At 46.8% G+C, this 16,258-nt stretch overlaps 1 protein-coding gene and 1 pseudogene across 2 annotated transcripts in view; one reads left to right on the top strand and one right to left on the bottom strand.

Annotated features, from left to right (window-relative positions):
• The window catches only part of LOC147891425 (choline-phosphate cytidylyltransferase 2-like), a 125,323-nt gene that overhangs the window by 12,905 nt on the left and 96,160 nt on the right, over positions 1 to 16,258 (bottom strand). The window lies entirely within an intron of this gene.
• On the top strand, positions 1,191 to 6,226 carry LOC147891426 (uncharacterized; annotated as a pseudogene).

Below are 16,258 nucleotides of genomic sequence, written 5' to 3'. Positions count from 1 at the left end.
ATGTTTTATGTTCTATAAGTTTTGTTTTTTTGGAGGAATCTGATGATACTCCCAGGGAGGTTGCCTATGGCCCTCTCTGTACTGATGTATAAGCAGGTCTCTTTTGTCCCATAGACCTTTTTAGATCTCCAATGGACATTAATAAACTTTCTTTCTTTCTTTCTCTTTGAAATTATCGCCGTAATTCATGGCCGTGACCAATGTATGACTAATAAGTGGGTTAGGGGCACTTTTCCCTCATTAGAGGTTTTTTCTCCTAACCACAGTTAGGATCCCTAACTATGGTTAGTGGATAGGTTTAGGTTTTGTCACTTGGAAAAAACCTTCACCTCTTGTATGTTTTGGCTATCTCTTCTATTCTACATTTGTGGCTCTCTCTCTCTCTCTCTCTCTCTCTCTCTCTCTCTCTCCCCCCCCCACATAGCTCCCTTTTTTCTCCACGACTCTTATGTCCCCTCTACCTCTCACTTAGCAGCCTTTCTCTACTCCCCTGCCCTATACAGCCAGCATATCCCCCACGCCCCCCAGCCATACGCCATGTCCCAGTTCGCATCCACCCGGATCCCACCTGAGACGCTTGACTACATCTTTATGACCTCCGTCAGGAGGTGGTCTCCCTCACCGCTATAGTCACAGCGGTCCCGCGCACCATACCAGAGGTGGAGGAGCGGATCGCCACCATCCAGACCGCTATTGAGGAGACTACTAGATGGGTAGATGTTGCGAGACGGGCACCCAAAGCAGCAGTTTCAGCCACCATCGTCGAGCAAGAACAGAGGGCCAGTAAGGCTCTCAACATCCGAGTTCGAGGTATCCCCCGAGTAGATTCACTTACCCCCCTCGTGGACGCGATTGCTTTCGTGACCTCTACCCTCGGCCTCGCCGATCATAGGATTGAGCATGCATGGTGCACGGGACGGGACCCCACACGTCCACAGCCACTTATTATCCGATTCAGGGACACTCAGGCTCGACTTGCAGCACTCAGATAGCGCGCTACACTGCGGGACCACCCTACCATTTTCATGGATGAGGATCTCACACCTATGCAGGTAGAGGAGTGGCGCACCCTACTTCAGCAGCGAGATGCAGCCCATCAGGAGGGGAAGTGGGCTGTCGTCTGAGATGGCCGCCGAGCCCCACCAGGTCCTCAAGACACGGTAGCAGGCTCCCACCCCAAATAGGGAGACATGGTCTATGAGATTCGGACTCAGCACACAGTACCCTTGGCATGCACCATATGGAACTGTAATGGTACCTATGGTCTGACCCTGGGAATTTCTCAGAGTCATACACTGGACGTGACATAGTTTTCTATACAGAGACACACCAGAGCCTTGAGCGCCCTCTCCCCTCGGTCAATGGCTATACCTGGGAGTCAGTATTCCGTGAGGAGACCAGAGATACTGGGGGGGTCCGAGGCTCAGGCGGAGTTGCAGTACTCTTCCGTTCAGCACTCATTAGTCTGATATCCGTGGTCAAATGGGATGTTCACGCCCGTTACCTATGGCTCCGCTTACGACGCCCTTCCACATGCGACCTTTTTATTGCAGTCTGCTACTTCCCCCCTAAGACGTCACACTTCGCACGGGTGCTACGCGAGGATACTGGGGTATCCCCCTATTTACATCTCCACCCAGACATTGTGGAGTTTTCCAGACGCGGAGAGGTCCTCCTAGTTGGGGATTTCAAAGCACGGACAGGCACACATCAGACATCCCTCCTGGATTTCCACTCAAATCCGGTCCTATTACCTGAGATGGACATAGAGGACTCGGGCTTCCCCTGCTCCTCGGCCGACAGTCGAGCCCCCGTTACTGCATATGGGCAGGCTCTTTTGAATCTTGGATGTATACATGATCTGGTCATCTACAATGGACTAGATCGGTGGCCCGCCTCCTCTGGTTTCACATGTTTCCCACATGGCGGAGGAGCCAGTGTCGTCGACTACATTTTGGGACCTCCTGCTCTAGCCTCACAGATCACTGACTTCCGTACCGCACCCTTACCCCCAGGAGCCGCCGACCACACTTACCTTTCATCTCCTTACGCCTCGAGCCCCTTCCAACCACACTCTGCACTACACCACCTATCATGATATACACTTTGATCATAACCTCTCACCTGACTACTCAGTCCACCTAGCCTCTCTCCTCAGACACATAGACACCATACCCTCTCTAGATCACCGAGCCGCCCTCATCACCCACTCTCTCCACAATGCAGCCCGCCACATCTTTCCTTACACTACTCGGTCTACCCGCCCCCCACCCGTTGGCTCCACCCCATGCAATAGCTGGTATGATGACGAATGTTAAGCCTTACGCCGCACACTCCGACTCACGACCCAGCGAAATGCTAGGGCTGACCCACACCTCACCTGGGAATATCGCCGCCTAGTCCGTCACAAGAAGCTAGCCTTCCTGCGCCAGAATGAGGATACGCTACTAAACATCCTGTTCAATAGCAACTCCAAGGATTTCTGGAGGAAATTTCTAGAACGCCGATCCCCTACCCCCCTCACAGACACTTTCCTCTGGTACTCCTACGCACGCACACTCTATGATATCCCTGATCAGCCCCCTCCTGACCTCTCCGCCACCCCCCGCCCCACATCTTGCACCCTTTTCACAACCGAGGGAGTCACCCACGCAGCGCACAAGCTTCACAACGGCTGAGCCAAGGATCATGAGGGCCTATGCACAGAGTTTGTCGCCTATGGTATCAAAACTCTAGCCCCCATCCTGGCAACGTTGTTCAATGAAGCTGTCTGCCACGGATTCCCCAGAGCCTGGACCCTGAACACTATCACACCCATCCACAAAGCAGGAGATCCCATGGATCCAGGGAATTACAGGACCATCATGATTAGACATGTTATGTCCAAGATCTATGCATCAGTGTTAGATGGTGAGGTCAGCACTCGCGCAAAGATACGAGGCCTCAGGGCATCTGGACAGGCCGGTTTCAGGACGGATCACTCGACTTACGATCACATTTTTACACTTCGAGGGATCATTGAGGAGGCCAGACACAGGAGACAGAGGGTATACTGTTGCCTTGTGGATTTCCGCAAGGCATTCGACACTGTTCCTCGGGCCCGCCTTGTCAGACGCTTGCAGGAGTTAGGTTACGACTTGGAGGTTATATGGGTGGTAGTAGCTCTCTATGAGAGGGTGACGGGCCGGGTCAGGATTGGTACCAGCTGGACCACAGAGATCACGAGCACTATAGGGGTCAAACAAGGATGTCCCTTGTCACTGACTCTATTTGGCCTCTACATCGACGAGCTCGAGACCACCATCAAGACACTCGGAGGTGGAGGCTGCTCTCTTGCAGAGGCTGTCATCCAGATTCTCTTATACCCAGACGATGTAGTACTACTATCCTCCTCTGCTACTGGTCTTCAGCAACACCTAGATGGACTTCAGATCTTCTGTGATACCCACGACTTGAAGGTCAACCTTGGGAAAACCAAGGTCATGATCTTCAACACCTCCCAACCCGCTATGCACCGAGAGCAGTTCCTCTTCGCCGGCGACCCTGTTGAGATAGTCGACTCATACACATACCTGGGCGTTGTATTCTCAAGCCCGATCTTCACGATGCGCCCGGCCATGCAGGCCAGGATTAACCGAGGCTATGCCGCTCTTGCCAGACTGGAGCGACAGTGCTACCACTCTCACTTTTAGGACCCGCGAACCAAGTCTCTTCTTTTTTATTCCATGGTTCGCCCAGCAGGTATGTACGGCAGTCCATGGTGGGGGGCCGACCTTTCAGACACAGAGTGGGCACGCGTCGAGCACCTACAGATACTGATGTTTGCTCGGATGATCCGCAGCAAACCATCGGTACCTCATCAGATCATCTTAGCAGAATTCGGCGCCTCACCAGTACAGCTTGATGCGGCCTTCCAGGCTATCACTTATCTACACAGGGTCAGGGACTTCAGCTCCTCTTCCGACGGTCGCTTCCGCCTACCTTGGCTAGCCCTATCCTCCTCTATGGCCTTATCCGTTGATGGGGACCAGCGATGTTGGTATAGACGCCTTTCTAGTTGATTCACCCGACTGGGGCTCGACATGGACCGGTTGCCTCCTTTTCAGTATAGCCTTGACGCTCCACCATCCCCTTTCTCCCCCACTGACCAGGAGGTCAACCAGATCATTCGAGAGGACCTGCTCCAGCTTCACACCTAGAGGACTTGGTTTCTTCATCCCGAGCTTCCTGTGAAGCTCGATTGCTATCGCCGACACTGCCTCCAGATTTTCACAGGAGATTTTAATCACGCCCCTGGGCTATACACGGATTCATCTACCGCATGCGCTCCGGATTTCACTCAGCCAATTTAGGGTTTCATCACACCGATTATGGATCGAGAGTGGACGCGCAGAGGGTATCCCATGAGAGGGCCGCATCTGCCCACTTTGCGACCTGCAGGAGATCGAGTCAGAGGAGCACTTTGCTTTCAGATGCCCTATCTATTATGCCATCCGAGGCCGGTACCACTGCCTATTCCGCGACGGATTCGGTCCCCTCACACACATGCTGTAGTTCCCGGACCAGCGGTGCCTAGCCGCTTTCTTACATGAGATGACCCGCCACCGAGATGCATCTCTCTGAGCACGACAGCATGCGCAGCCCACACAACATGAGGACACTCAGCGACCCATCACTGATTTCTTCCAGTCACAGGATACCTCTCCTCAGTCTAGCCGACGACGCGGACGTGAGCGAGAGCTAAAGCCACGACAGCTACGCCAGCAGACAGACTCACACATCCGGGTCCATGACATCCCTTCTATGCTCTCAGCATGCCCTACCGGGGTCACCGTCGCTCTCGTTCTTCAACATAGGGCCTCCCGCCGCCCCCGACGATCGAGCTCGACTAGGCAGCGTGACGTCAGAGGCCAATCATCCATCGCAGGGTTTTTTCGACCTCCCATTTGACGGGCCCTCTATGATTGGCCTCTGACGATCACCACATGCATATATATATATATATTTGTATCTCCCCCTTCTGCTCCATTTTTTTGTGCCATTTTTTGTATCATCTAGAGATAGATACACATTTTGTGCACCAGGACTAGACACACCGTCCTTCATAACTTTTTTGAAGAAACGGTTGGCCGGACCGTTTTGAGACCGCCACCATTATGCTCATTGTACTAGTTATCTTTAGTCTCATAGACCTTCACGGTCTCCCGAAGACTTTCATATACAAGCAAAGATTGCCATGACACTTCTCCAGATTAATGCTATCTTTCAGACAGTGACATATAATCATAGCATTTGGACTCTACCTAGCTAGATACTGCCGAGGTTGGTCATCACTACGACTTGCTGCAGACAACCGGTTCAATGCAGCTTGATATGCATGTGTTTCCAAATGTTTGATACAGATGGATTGACTCCCGCCCTTTCAGTACAACATGGATGCCATGTCTTTTCCCTGATCCCACAAGATGAGATCAATTGAATCATATGGCTGGATCTATTACAGCTTTACACAGCACGGACTTAGGGAGGGGACCAGGAGTTTCCCCACCAAGATCCAGATCTACCGTGACCATTTCCTTAGGATATCAAAAGACGGAGTGATCATCAGACCCTCATACCTAGAAGACAGACGCATCTCACATTCATTGAGGATTGCCATCGGGCAAATGAGAGTCTCATTCCATCAGCTAGGGATCGAAGCAAGCAGAGCTGCCAATATACTGAGAGAGGAGCGGATATGCAAGTTGAGCACACTAGGAGAGGTGGAGACAGAGGAGCACTCTGTATGCATATGTCTGGCATACTATGAGATTCGAGGACGGTACCACTTCCTATACCAGAAGGGACTTGGGTTTAAACCACTCTCCCGCTTGATCTCTACCTGATGGAGATGATGCGACGACATAGAGAGACTCTTTTGAGACAGAACAAGCAGCCTATGGTCCTACCCGAGCCAGAGACAGATGCAGCCCAGAGACATGTCACGGAGTTCTACACCTTTGAGTCAGCCCGGTGAAACAACGGAATTGAGGAGGAGGAGATAGATGAGATGAGGGTAGAATGGACTAGTGACAAATTACTTCATCAACTTGATCTCACTACTTCAGCCAAGGAGAACCTGGATAAGCTCAAGAATACTTATGTTACATCTATTGGACTTGAGCAGGAATCTTCATCTGCTACGTTGCATGATCTATTCCTCTCTGAGGTGGAAGATGATGCTTAGTTCTCTGAGTGTTTGAGTTGAGTCTCACACTCTTTGCTCTGAAGGGGGGTGTTGGAGATATCATAGCCAAAGAGTGTGTTGATGTGATGTGTTGGTGTGTAGTACTAGGAGATCTAGTACCAGTCCTTGTGTGAGTCATGCGTGAGTGTCACGTGTCACTATGGGACTTATCCCATATGCACTCGATGCAAGTGTGTAGCCTATAAGGCTTGTACTTCACTTGTCTCATTTGGTGATGATGAATGAATGAAAGCCTTTATGGATTCTACATTTGTCTACCAATTCTTCACTCCCTAGCTTCTCTCTCTCTCTCTCTCTCTCTCTCTCTCTCTCTCACTGTCACGGGGGCGTGAAATTCTAAGTACTTTACTGTACTACAAGACCGTGACAACTTTGGTTTTAAAAGTCCAAGCGTGGGCTTAATAATGTGTAATTAAACGCGGCATGGTGCGTAGCACATAAGCGTAATTAATCCCTAGGCCCAAAGGCATTCCAAGGAATTAAAAGAGTGGTTGTTGGGAAATGATGATGTGGCATTTTTAATGGGCTCCCTAGAGGGCCATGTACCTTCAGTGGCCCCCCTAGAGTTCCAGGTGGCTCTAGTGCCTTCTACATGCTCCTTTGCCATTCCTGGACCTTCCTGGGCCTTCTAAACTTCACATGTGTGGTTTTCTCTCTCATCTTCTCCCTTTGTTGAGATTTTGGACTGGTTTTTCAGCCTCCTTCAGCTGAATTCCGTTTTTCTTCATAACTCCTCACCTGTTTGGATTCCTCGACTTCCGTTTGGCCCGATGGCTTCCCCTCTGCCTCCCCTTCGTAGTGATATGCTTTTCCCTCCGTGCGTTTGGTAGAACGGGCAGAGCTGAGCACTTCTTTTGCTGGTCGAATTTGCAAAAGTGGCTTTTTCTGGACCTTTTTTCTTCTACCGCCTCCTGGGCCTCTCCTCTTGCAAAGCTACAGCTTTCTGTTGAATTTCGAGTGGTCCCACGCGCTGGTTGACTGGTTTTTCTCAGTTTTGGAGGACTTTCCGGCGATGAAACTTCTCCAAAACCTTCTCAATGCATTCCTCTCTGAAGCACGCTTCTTTTGAGCCCAAGAACTCCCACTTCTTCGCGACAGAAGTGCTTCTTTTCGCATTTTTCAGTGGAATTCTTGCTGGTCGGCTCTTGTAAATGCTCTTTCTTCGTGCCTTTGCACTCCTCTTTGGCTGAGAATGCAATTGGGCATTGGCTACTATGTCCTCTTGGCGATTGAGGACTTGGTTCGAGTCTTCAGGGCTTGGTGAGTTGTGATTTTGCTACTGCAATTTCTTTTTGCCATAAGCTATTGGTTGGCCTCGTGTGCCGCCTCTTTCTTGGCTCACAGGTGCCCAGGCAGTGCTACATGAGTCATTCTTTGGTTGGGTACTTTGCTGATTTTATTTTGGAGCTTTGAAAAGCTTTGTGAATGCCATCTGGAAACCACTCAAAGAGAGTGCAGCTGGGGTGCAGTGTGATTGCATCTGGACAGCCAATGGAATTGCACTCGGAAAAGAGAATGCCTTTGGGTTGAGCCTACGGGTTAAGTGCACTTATGTGATGGTGTTATATGCTTGAAAGCCTTGCGAAGGCTTAGTGAATTGGGGCTGCGTGCTCAGTTGCAGGGAAGGTCTCCCAGATGCAACTTGTAATCATTTCACTGTGAAATATAAAGAAATACCGAAAGAGGCGCCACGGTGTTTGGGGCCAATCGGGTGCACTTGTCTATGTCTGTTGAGCAGGGGCATTCTAGCCTCCATCCCTTTTTCAGTGGTTTTGTTTGTGAACAAATGGGTAAATGCCAAATGGTGATCATGCAATGGTTAATGGTTGTGATATATGCTTTGTGAGCTGTAAATAAGTGCTGAAGTGATTAAAGGTTTAGTTCCACTGCCCTCTGAGTGATTAGAGGCCGGTTTCATTGGTTCCGTTGCCGGGACACCACACACTCTTTCTCAAAAGGTGGGCCTCGGTAGTTTGGTGGAAGGATATCTTTGCTGCACTTTTTGACAGCTGAATATTACAACCATAAACACGGTGAGTACCCATGAGCAAGAGAGCTCCACAACTCCTCAAAGGAGAAGGCAGGAAAGCCTTAATGATCCAGCTAGTGTACAGCTGCAGGGAGCACAACAAATGCCTTTTGAGCAGGCCACACATGAAGCTACAACTGAGCTCAACGGTGATACTAGTTCTAGCAGTGAGTCAGATGATGCTACTATGTTGAATGCACAGCTTGCAAGTGCAATGACTCCTTTGACTCAGCTGGCTCAAAATTTGGCTCAGATTGTGCAAACAAATGCCAAGAAGAAGAAGAAATCAAGAAAGCACAAGCACGGAAAGAGTGAGTACACACATGCATCAGCTTCTCATGGCGGACCGCACACTCATGCATCAGTTTCCCATGAGGGACAGCCATCTAAAATGACTCAGAAAGTGACTTCCAAGAGAGAGGAATCGCCCAAAAGAGCACTTAAGAAAGAGGTACAAAAAGTACATCCAGTGCAACAGTATGAGCAGCCAGCACAAGGCCTTGGTTTGGGTATTTCTACTCCTCAAAATAATAATGTGCAGTCCATAAATGTGGCTCAACCACCTCAGCCATATTTGAGGCAGCAACCTGAATATTTTCGTACAGATTCTATCTTTGATGCTATGTTGATTTCACCGCCCATTGGGCATAGAAAACAAGTCATGTATGACAATGTGGGAATGCAGCCAGGCATGCAAGCCACAGCATATGCTCCCATGCCTAATGTTCAGCCAAGCATGGCTCTCCCTAGTGAAGGGAATGCTGCAAATATACAGCCATCTTTGGGACAGCCAATATCAAATGTATATAAAGAATTTAAGGATGGTGGTTCTCATGTCAAGTTTGATACATATAATGGAGTACAGGACAGGTACAAAGCCCTCACATTCCTTCAACAGTTTGATGCTGCATTTCTTGGGGGTTTGTTTACAGAAGCATCCAAGATGAGGAAGGTTGCCACATTTTTGAAAGGCAATGCACTTAAGTGGTACACCAACCTTATGCTTCATGGAGATGCACCTACTACTTGGCTGGAATTTAAGCAAGTGTTCTCTTCTACTTGGCTTACTCCAACTTTTGAAGTTGAAGTACTTTCACACTGGCATGACTTGTCATACAAACTTTGCAAGAATCTTGATGGTTGTTACACCCAGAGGTTTTGGGATGTTTTGCTGCCATTGAGCTCTTACAGGCATGTTTCTTTGAAAGAGCAAATAGAGAGGTACTGTTGTGGATTGCCTAGTGAGCTACGTGATTATTGCATCAAAACCAAGGTGGGTTCTATGACTCAATTAATTGAGAATGCAAGGACAGAATATGCATGGATGCAGGAGAAGAATTTGGGCTTTATGGACAGCAGGAAAGAAGACAACAAACGGGCTGCCAAACACCAGAATAAGGACATCAAATCTGAAAATAAAAATTATGGCAAACGACCGTTTCAAAAGGGAGGAAAAGCCCAATTCAAAGCTGGTCAAAGGCGTGGACAGCCTAATAAACAGCCCCGTACCAAGTTATCTGATGAAGAGAAAAAGTCACTCATGGAGCAAAACAAATGTTTTATATGCAAAGGAGAGGGACACCGCTCTTATGATTGCCCATTCAAGAAAAGAGACAGGTCAGATGATGATAAGAATGGTGATAAACAGGCTGATCGGAAGGGCAAAAAGCCTAAACCTTCTGCAGGACTTCTTCCAGATGTGATTGGGAGTTTGCCACATGCACATGATGAAGAGGAAATGAAAAAGACCGAGATGTGCAGAGCATGGGGAAAAATCAGAAATCAGAATTGTTTGTTTTTCTTTGATTCTGGAGCAAAGGCAAATTTCATAACTCCTGATATGGCAGGAAGGCTTGGCATCGAGCCTGGGGAAATGGGGCCATCCGGCATGTGTGATATGGCCAACCCTGAACTCAACACACCTGTCACTCCTATCATTGGCAAGTTGAGGATGCATATCCAGGGATATCAGGATGCAGAGGACTTCTACATTATGCCTTTGCCAGAGTGTGATGCTTTGCTTGGGATGCCTTGGATGTACAGGGTGGGGGCTGATGTGCAGATGAGAAACAAGAAGATTTCTTTAACTCATAGAGGCAAAAATCATGTACTTGATGTAAAGTTGAAAGGGGAGTCCATCCCTGTAGTTTCAGCTTCTTGTATTTCCAATGTAATAAAGCGTCATATTTCAGCGTACTTGATTTTTGTCAAAGAGGACAGCCAACCAGTTCAGGAAGGCTCTACTATTTCTGCTTTAGATAGAGAAAGGGCTGCTTTTATTTCAGATTTTCAGGATTGTTTCTCAGATGCACTTCCTCAAGAATTACCTCCCAAGAGGCCCGAGGATCATAAAATTGATATAATTCCAGGAAGCTCACCGCCTAATATACCTCCCTATCATGTCAGTAAGGCACAACAGGAAGAGATAATGTCACAAGTGAAGGAACTCTTGGAAAAGGAATTAATACAGCCAAGTAATTCTCCTTACTGTTCCCCTGTGTTGCTTGTGCAAAAGAAGGATGGCAGTTGGAGAATGTGTATTGATTATAGGGCTTTGAATAAAGTCACAATTAAGAACCGTTTTCCAATTCCACGCATTGATGATATATTGGATCGGTTGGAAGATTCCTCAATGTTCAGTCGTATTGACCTTAAAAGTGGATACCATCAGATAAGGATACGACCTGAAGATCTCTACAAGACTGCCTTCCGCACTTCATTTGGCTTATATGAGTTCCTTGTGATGCCTTTTGGTTTGACTAATGCACCTGCCACTTTCAATAGAATGATGGACATAATTTTTAGAGCCCACAGAAAGTTTGTGGGCACTTTCTTCGATGACATCATTGTGTTCTCTAAAAATGAGCAGGAGCACAGGAAACACCTCACTATTGTGTTTCAAGAGTTGAAAAGACACAAGCTATTAATAAACACCAAGAAAAGTGAGTTCTTTATGCATGAGATTCATTTTCTCGGTCATATAGTGTCAAAGGATGGAGTCAAGATGGATCCTGCAAAAGTTGAGGCCATAAGGAGTTGGCCAATTTTGAAAAATCTGCATGAAGTCAGAAGCTTTCTTGGGTTGTGTTCAAACTATCGGAGGTTTATAAAGTACTTTGCAGAAATTGCTTCTCCCTTGCATGCTTTACAAAAGAAAGCTGTACCGTTTCGGTGGGGACCAAAGGAAAATGCAGCTTTTGAAGAGCTGAAGCAAAAATTGTGTTCTGAACCCGTTATTATCTTGCCAGATCTTGCAAAACCCTTTGCTGTAACTTGTGATGCATGTGGAAACAGCATAGGAGGCACTTTGATGCAGGATGGCAGAGTGGTTGCATATGAGAGTAGAGTTCTCAAAGATGCTGAATTGTACTTGCAGATATACGAGAAGGAAATGTTAGCAGTGGTACATGCTTTGACCACATGGAAACATTACCTTCTTGGAGCTGATTTTTATGTGCAGACAGATCATCAGTCACTTAGATATTTTCTCACGCAGAGAAAATTGTCTGAAAAGCACATGAGATGGGCTAACTTCCTCTCAATGTTTCATTTTCAAATTGTACATGTGCCGGGTAACAAAAATGTCGTGGCTGATGCACTTTCCAGGAAACCACAGCCTGAAGTAGTCTCCAAGAAACCCAGTGTTTCAGCAGTGAGCATTGCTTACAACAATGTGTTAGATGTGATGAAAGATCAGTATGTTAATGATGCTGATTTTTCAACTATTTATGATCAGCTTTCTGATGGTCAAAGGCATGATCACTATATGTTGAAAGAGGGTTTCATTTTGATGCATGGACGACTCTGTGTCACTGATCAGATGCGACAAAAAGTCATAATGGAAAGTCATGCTCCTCCATATGCAGGACATAGGGGAATTACAGCAACAATTTCAGCAGTGGAGCAATACTTTTATTGGCCATCTTTGAGGAAAGATGTGGAAGAATATGTGAGAACATGCATGGTTTGTCAGAAAGTAAAGTTTGACAGGCAGAAGGCACCTGGGTTGTTACACCCTTTGCCAATTTCGGATAGACCATGGCAAAGCATAGCTATGGATTTTGTATTTGATCTTCCATGTACTCCTACTGGACATGATGGATTGTGGACAATAATTTGCAGGTTTAGCAAACAAGCCCACTTTGTGCCAGTAAGAAAGAAAATTACAGCAGATCAAATGGCCAAATTGTTTTTGCAGCATGTCTTCAAGTATCATGGGATGCCTGAATCCATAATCAGTGATAGAGATCCGAGGATGACCAGCCTCTTTTGGAGAGCACTGTTTGAAAATATGGGCACTACGCTGAATTTTTCGTCATCTTTTCACCCTCAGTCTGATGGACAATCGGAGCAGGAAAACTCTACCATCTTGGATATGTTTAAATGCTATGTCTCAGACCACAAAAGCAAATGGGAGCATTATTTGCCTTTGCTGGAATATGCTTACAATAATACGGTGCACACATCCACAGGTAAAGCATCTTTTGAAATAGTGGAAGGTGCCAGGAAGATACCTCCCATTTTGCATACAAAAGAGAAAATCTTCGAAGCTGATCGTTTTGTGGAAAGCCTTGAAGAGGCTTACAAGAAGATCAAATATGCCTTGCAAAGAAGTCAAGACGAGCAGAAAAGAGCAGCAGATAAGCACCGCAGGGAATTGGTATTCACAGAAAGTGATTGGGTTTTGCTGCGTTTTCAGAAGGCAAGGCTGAAAAATAAGAAAGGCAAGGAAAGGTTGTACACAAAGCTGAACATGCGTTACTATGGTCCTTTCCAGGTTTCTGAAAAGATAAACGAGGTAGCTTATAGGCTGAAGTTGCCTCCGCATTGGAAGATACATAATGCCTTTCATGTGAGCTTACTAAAGCAATATCATGGAGATATTCCCGAGGATGTACCTGATGAGGTGCAGCCTGAAGTGGAAGAACAGGATGAACTTCTGGTCCCAGAGCAGATTCTGGCATACAGAGATAGAAAGCTCAAGGGTAAAGTTATCCGTCGCTACTTGGTAAAATTTCAAAATTACCCATCACTTGATGCGAAATGGATGGAGGAAGGTGAACTGGCAGATTCACCTGGGATATTGCAGCTTTACCTTGATGCTTTCCAATTAGAGCCGACTGCGGCCCGGGCTCCTACAGGTAGTTCAGCAGAGCGAGCGTCTGGAGCATTACCTGATGTTCGAGAGGGGGGTAGCACCTCCACTCCCTCAGTACAGACGGGCTCACTGTGATTTCATGAGGTCGCTTGATGACACTGTATGTTTCATCCGAGATACTGAGCTGACAGTATTTCTGCTGTGAGACTTCATGATATTGATGCATCTTGACTATTGATCGCCGAGGATCACATAGATTTTGAGCAGTATATATGGATGGATGCATGCCTCTCCTAGCCATATTTTCACTGTCTCTGTATACTATAGCTGCGGCTTTCTTGTATACTCTTTTATGCTATATTTCATGCTCGCTCCTGTGTTTTGGGGCAGCAAACTGTGGTTTGCTGTTTCAAGAGAGGGGTATGTCACGGGGGCGTGAAATTCTAAGTACTTTACTGTACTACAAGACCGTGACAACTTTGGTTTTAAAAGTCCAAGCGTGGGCTTAATAATGTGTAATTAAACGCGGCATGGTGCCTAGCACATAAGCGTAATTAATCCCTAGGCCCAAAGGCATTCCAAGGAATTAAAAGAGTGGTTGTTGGGAAATGATGATGTGGCATTTTTAATGGGCCCCCTAGAGGGCCATGTACCTTCAATGGCCCCCCTAGAGTTCCAGGTGGCTCTAGTGCCTTCTACATGCTCCTTTGCCATTCCTGGACCTTCCTGGGCCTTCTAAACTTCACATGTGTGGTTTTCTCTCTCATCTTCTCCCTTTGTTGAGATTTTGGACTGGTTTTTCAGCCTCCTTCAGCTGAATTCCGTTTTTCTTCATAACTCCTCACCTGTTTGGATTCCTCGACTTCCGTTTGGCCCGATGGCTTCCCCTCTGCCTCCCCTTCGTAAAGATATGCTTTTCCCTCCGTGCGTTTGGTAGAACGGGCAGAGCTGAGCACTTCTTTTGCTGGTCGAATTTGCAAAAGTGGCTTTTTCTGGACCTTTTTTCTTCTACCGCCTCCTGGGCCTCTCCTCTTGCAAAGCTACAGCTTTCTGTTGAATTTCGAGTGGTCCCACGCGCTGGTTGACTGGTTTTTCTCAGTTTTGGAGGACTTTCCGGCGATGAAACTTCTCCAAAACCTTCTCAATGCATTCCTCTCTGAAGCACGCTTCTTTTGAGCCCAAGAACTCCCACTTCTTCGCGACAGAAGTGCTTCTTTTCGCATTTTTCAGTGGAATTCTTGCTGGTCGGCTCTTGTAAATGCTCTTTCTTCGTGCCTTTGCACTCCTCTTTGGCTGAGAATGCAATTGGGCATTGGCTACTATGTCCTCCTGGCGATTGAGGACTTGGTTCGAGTCTTCAGGGCTTGGTGAGTTGTGATTTTGCTACTGCAATTTCTTTTTGCCATAAGCTATTGGTTGGCCTCGTGTGCCGCCTCTTTCTTGGCTCACAGGTGCCCAGGCAGTGCTACATGAGTCATTCTTTGGTTGGGTACTTTGCTGATTTTATTTTGGAGCTTTGAAAAGCTTTGTGAATGCCATCTGGAAACCACTCAAAGAGAGTGCAGCTGGGGTGCAGTGTGATTGCATCTGGACAGCCAATGGAATTGCACTCGGAAAAGAGAATGCCTTTGGGTTGAGCCTACAGGTTAAGTGCACTTATGTGATGGTGTTATATGCTTGAAAGCCTTGCGAAGGCTTAGTGAATTGGGGCTGCGTGCTCAGTTGCAGGGAAGGTCTCCCAGATGCAACTTGTAATCATTTCACTGTGAAATATAAAGAAATACCGAAAGGGGCGCCACGGTGTTTGGGGCCAATCGGGTGCACTTGTCTATGTCTGTTGAGCAGGGGCATTCTAGCCTCCATCCCTTTTTCAGTGGTTTTGTTTGTGAACAAATGGGTAAATGCCAAATGGTGATCATGCAATGGTTAATGGTTGTGATATATGCTTTGTGAGCTGTAAATAAGTGCTGAAGTGATTAAAGGTTTAGTTCCACTGCCCTCTGAGTGATTAGAGGCCGGTTTCACTCACACACACACACCATGTTTCTAACACTATTTTGTCACTATACTTGTGTTGTGGTGCTTGTGTTGTGGTGCTTGTAAACATTTGGTACCTCCAAAGGAGGTGAACTATTGTATATCTGAAGATGAAAACATTTAAAAAACCGTAAGGAGTACTTTTCCTCTAGAGAGTAATAAGCAATGTCTCTAGGGTTACGACCGGAACCGCAGTTCAGACATTTCTTTTTAATCATCTGGAATATTACAAATGCTTGTCAAAATTTAGGTATTTTGAAAAAATATTAAATATGCACAAATAATATAGAATTTATAGTATGTAGCTTGTACGTGGAAATTGGAAGTTCCATAGGCTCTAGAGGTGTTCTCTATCTAGTGCCCATTGTAGTCTACCTAATATAACCTGGTAACTAATAACTACTTGGTACTAACTATCAAACAAGAGTTATATGATTGTTAAATGTAAATCTCCCTCTCTTCTTTGGATCCTTGGATTATGTTTGTTCCTCTTGTGATTATTGTTACCGGGAACTTTTCGAGAAATGTTTTGTGAAATGTGTTTCATAGGGGTTCTGAACAAAAGAATACATGTAAAACACATAATATTGTATACATAGTCATTACTTTTTCTCTCTATTTCTCTCCCTTTTCTTTCTCTCGTATCGTACCGTCTCTCTCTCTCTCTCTCTCTCTCTCTCTCTCTCTCTCTCTCTCTCTCTCTCTCTCTCTCACACACACACACACACGCCACATCGTCTCGTAGCTCCTCTCTCCCGTCGTACCAACAGCCACTAGCAACAGCGCCGCTAGCAACGCCGCTCAGCCCCTAGCCCTAGCCGCCATCAACAGCGCCACCACTTAGCCC

This window comes from Dipteris shenzhenensis, chromosome 18, assembly GCF_047967505.1.
Source record: "Dipteris shenzhenensis isolate YYH24624 ecotype China chromosome 18, Dip_SZ_1.0, whole genome shotgun sequence".
Lineage (NCBI taxonomy): Eukaryota > Viridiplantae > Streptophyta > Polypodiopsida > Gleicheniales > Dipteridaceae > Dipteris > Dipteris shenzhenensis.
Note: the sequence above shows the minus strand (reverse complement) of the source record. Positions and strands in the feature narration are given on the sequence as shown.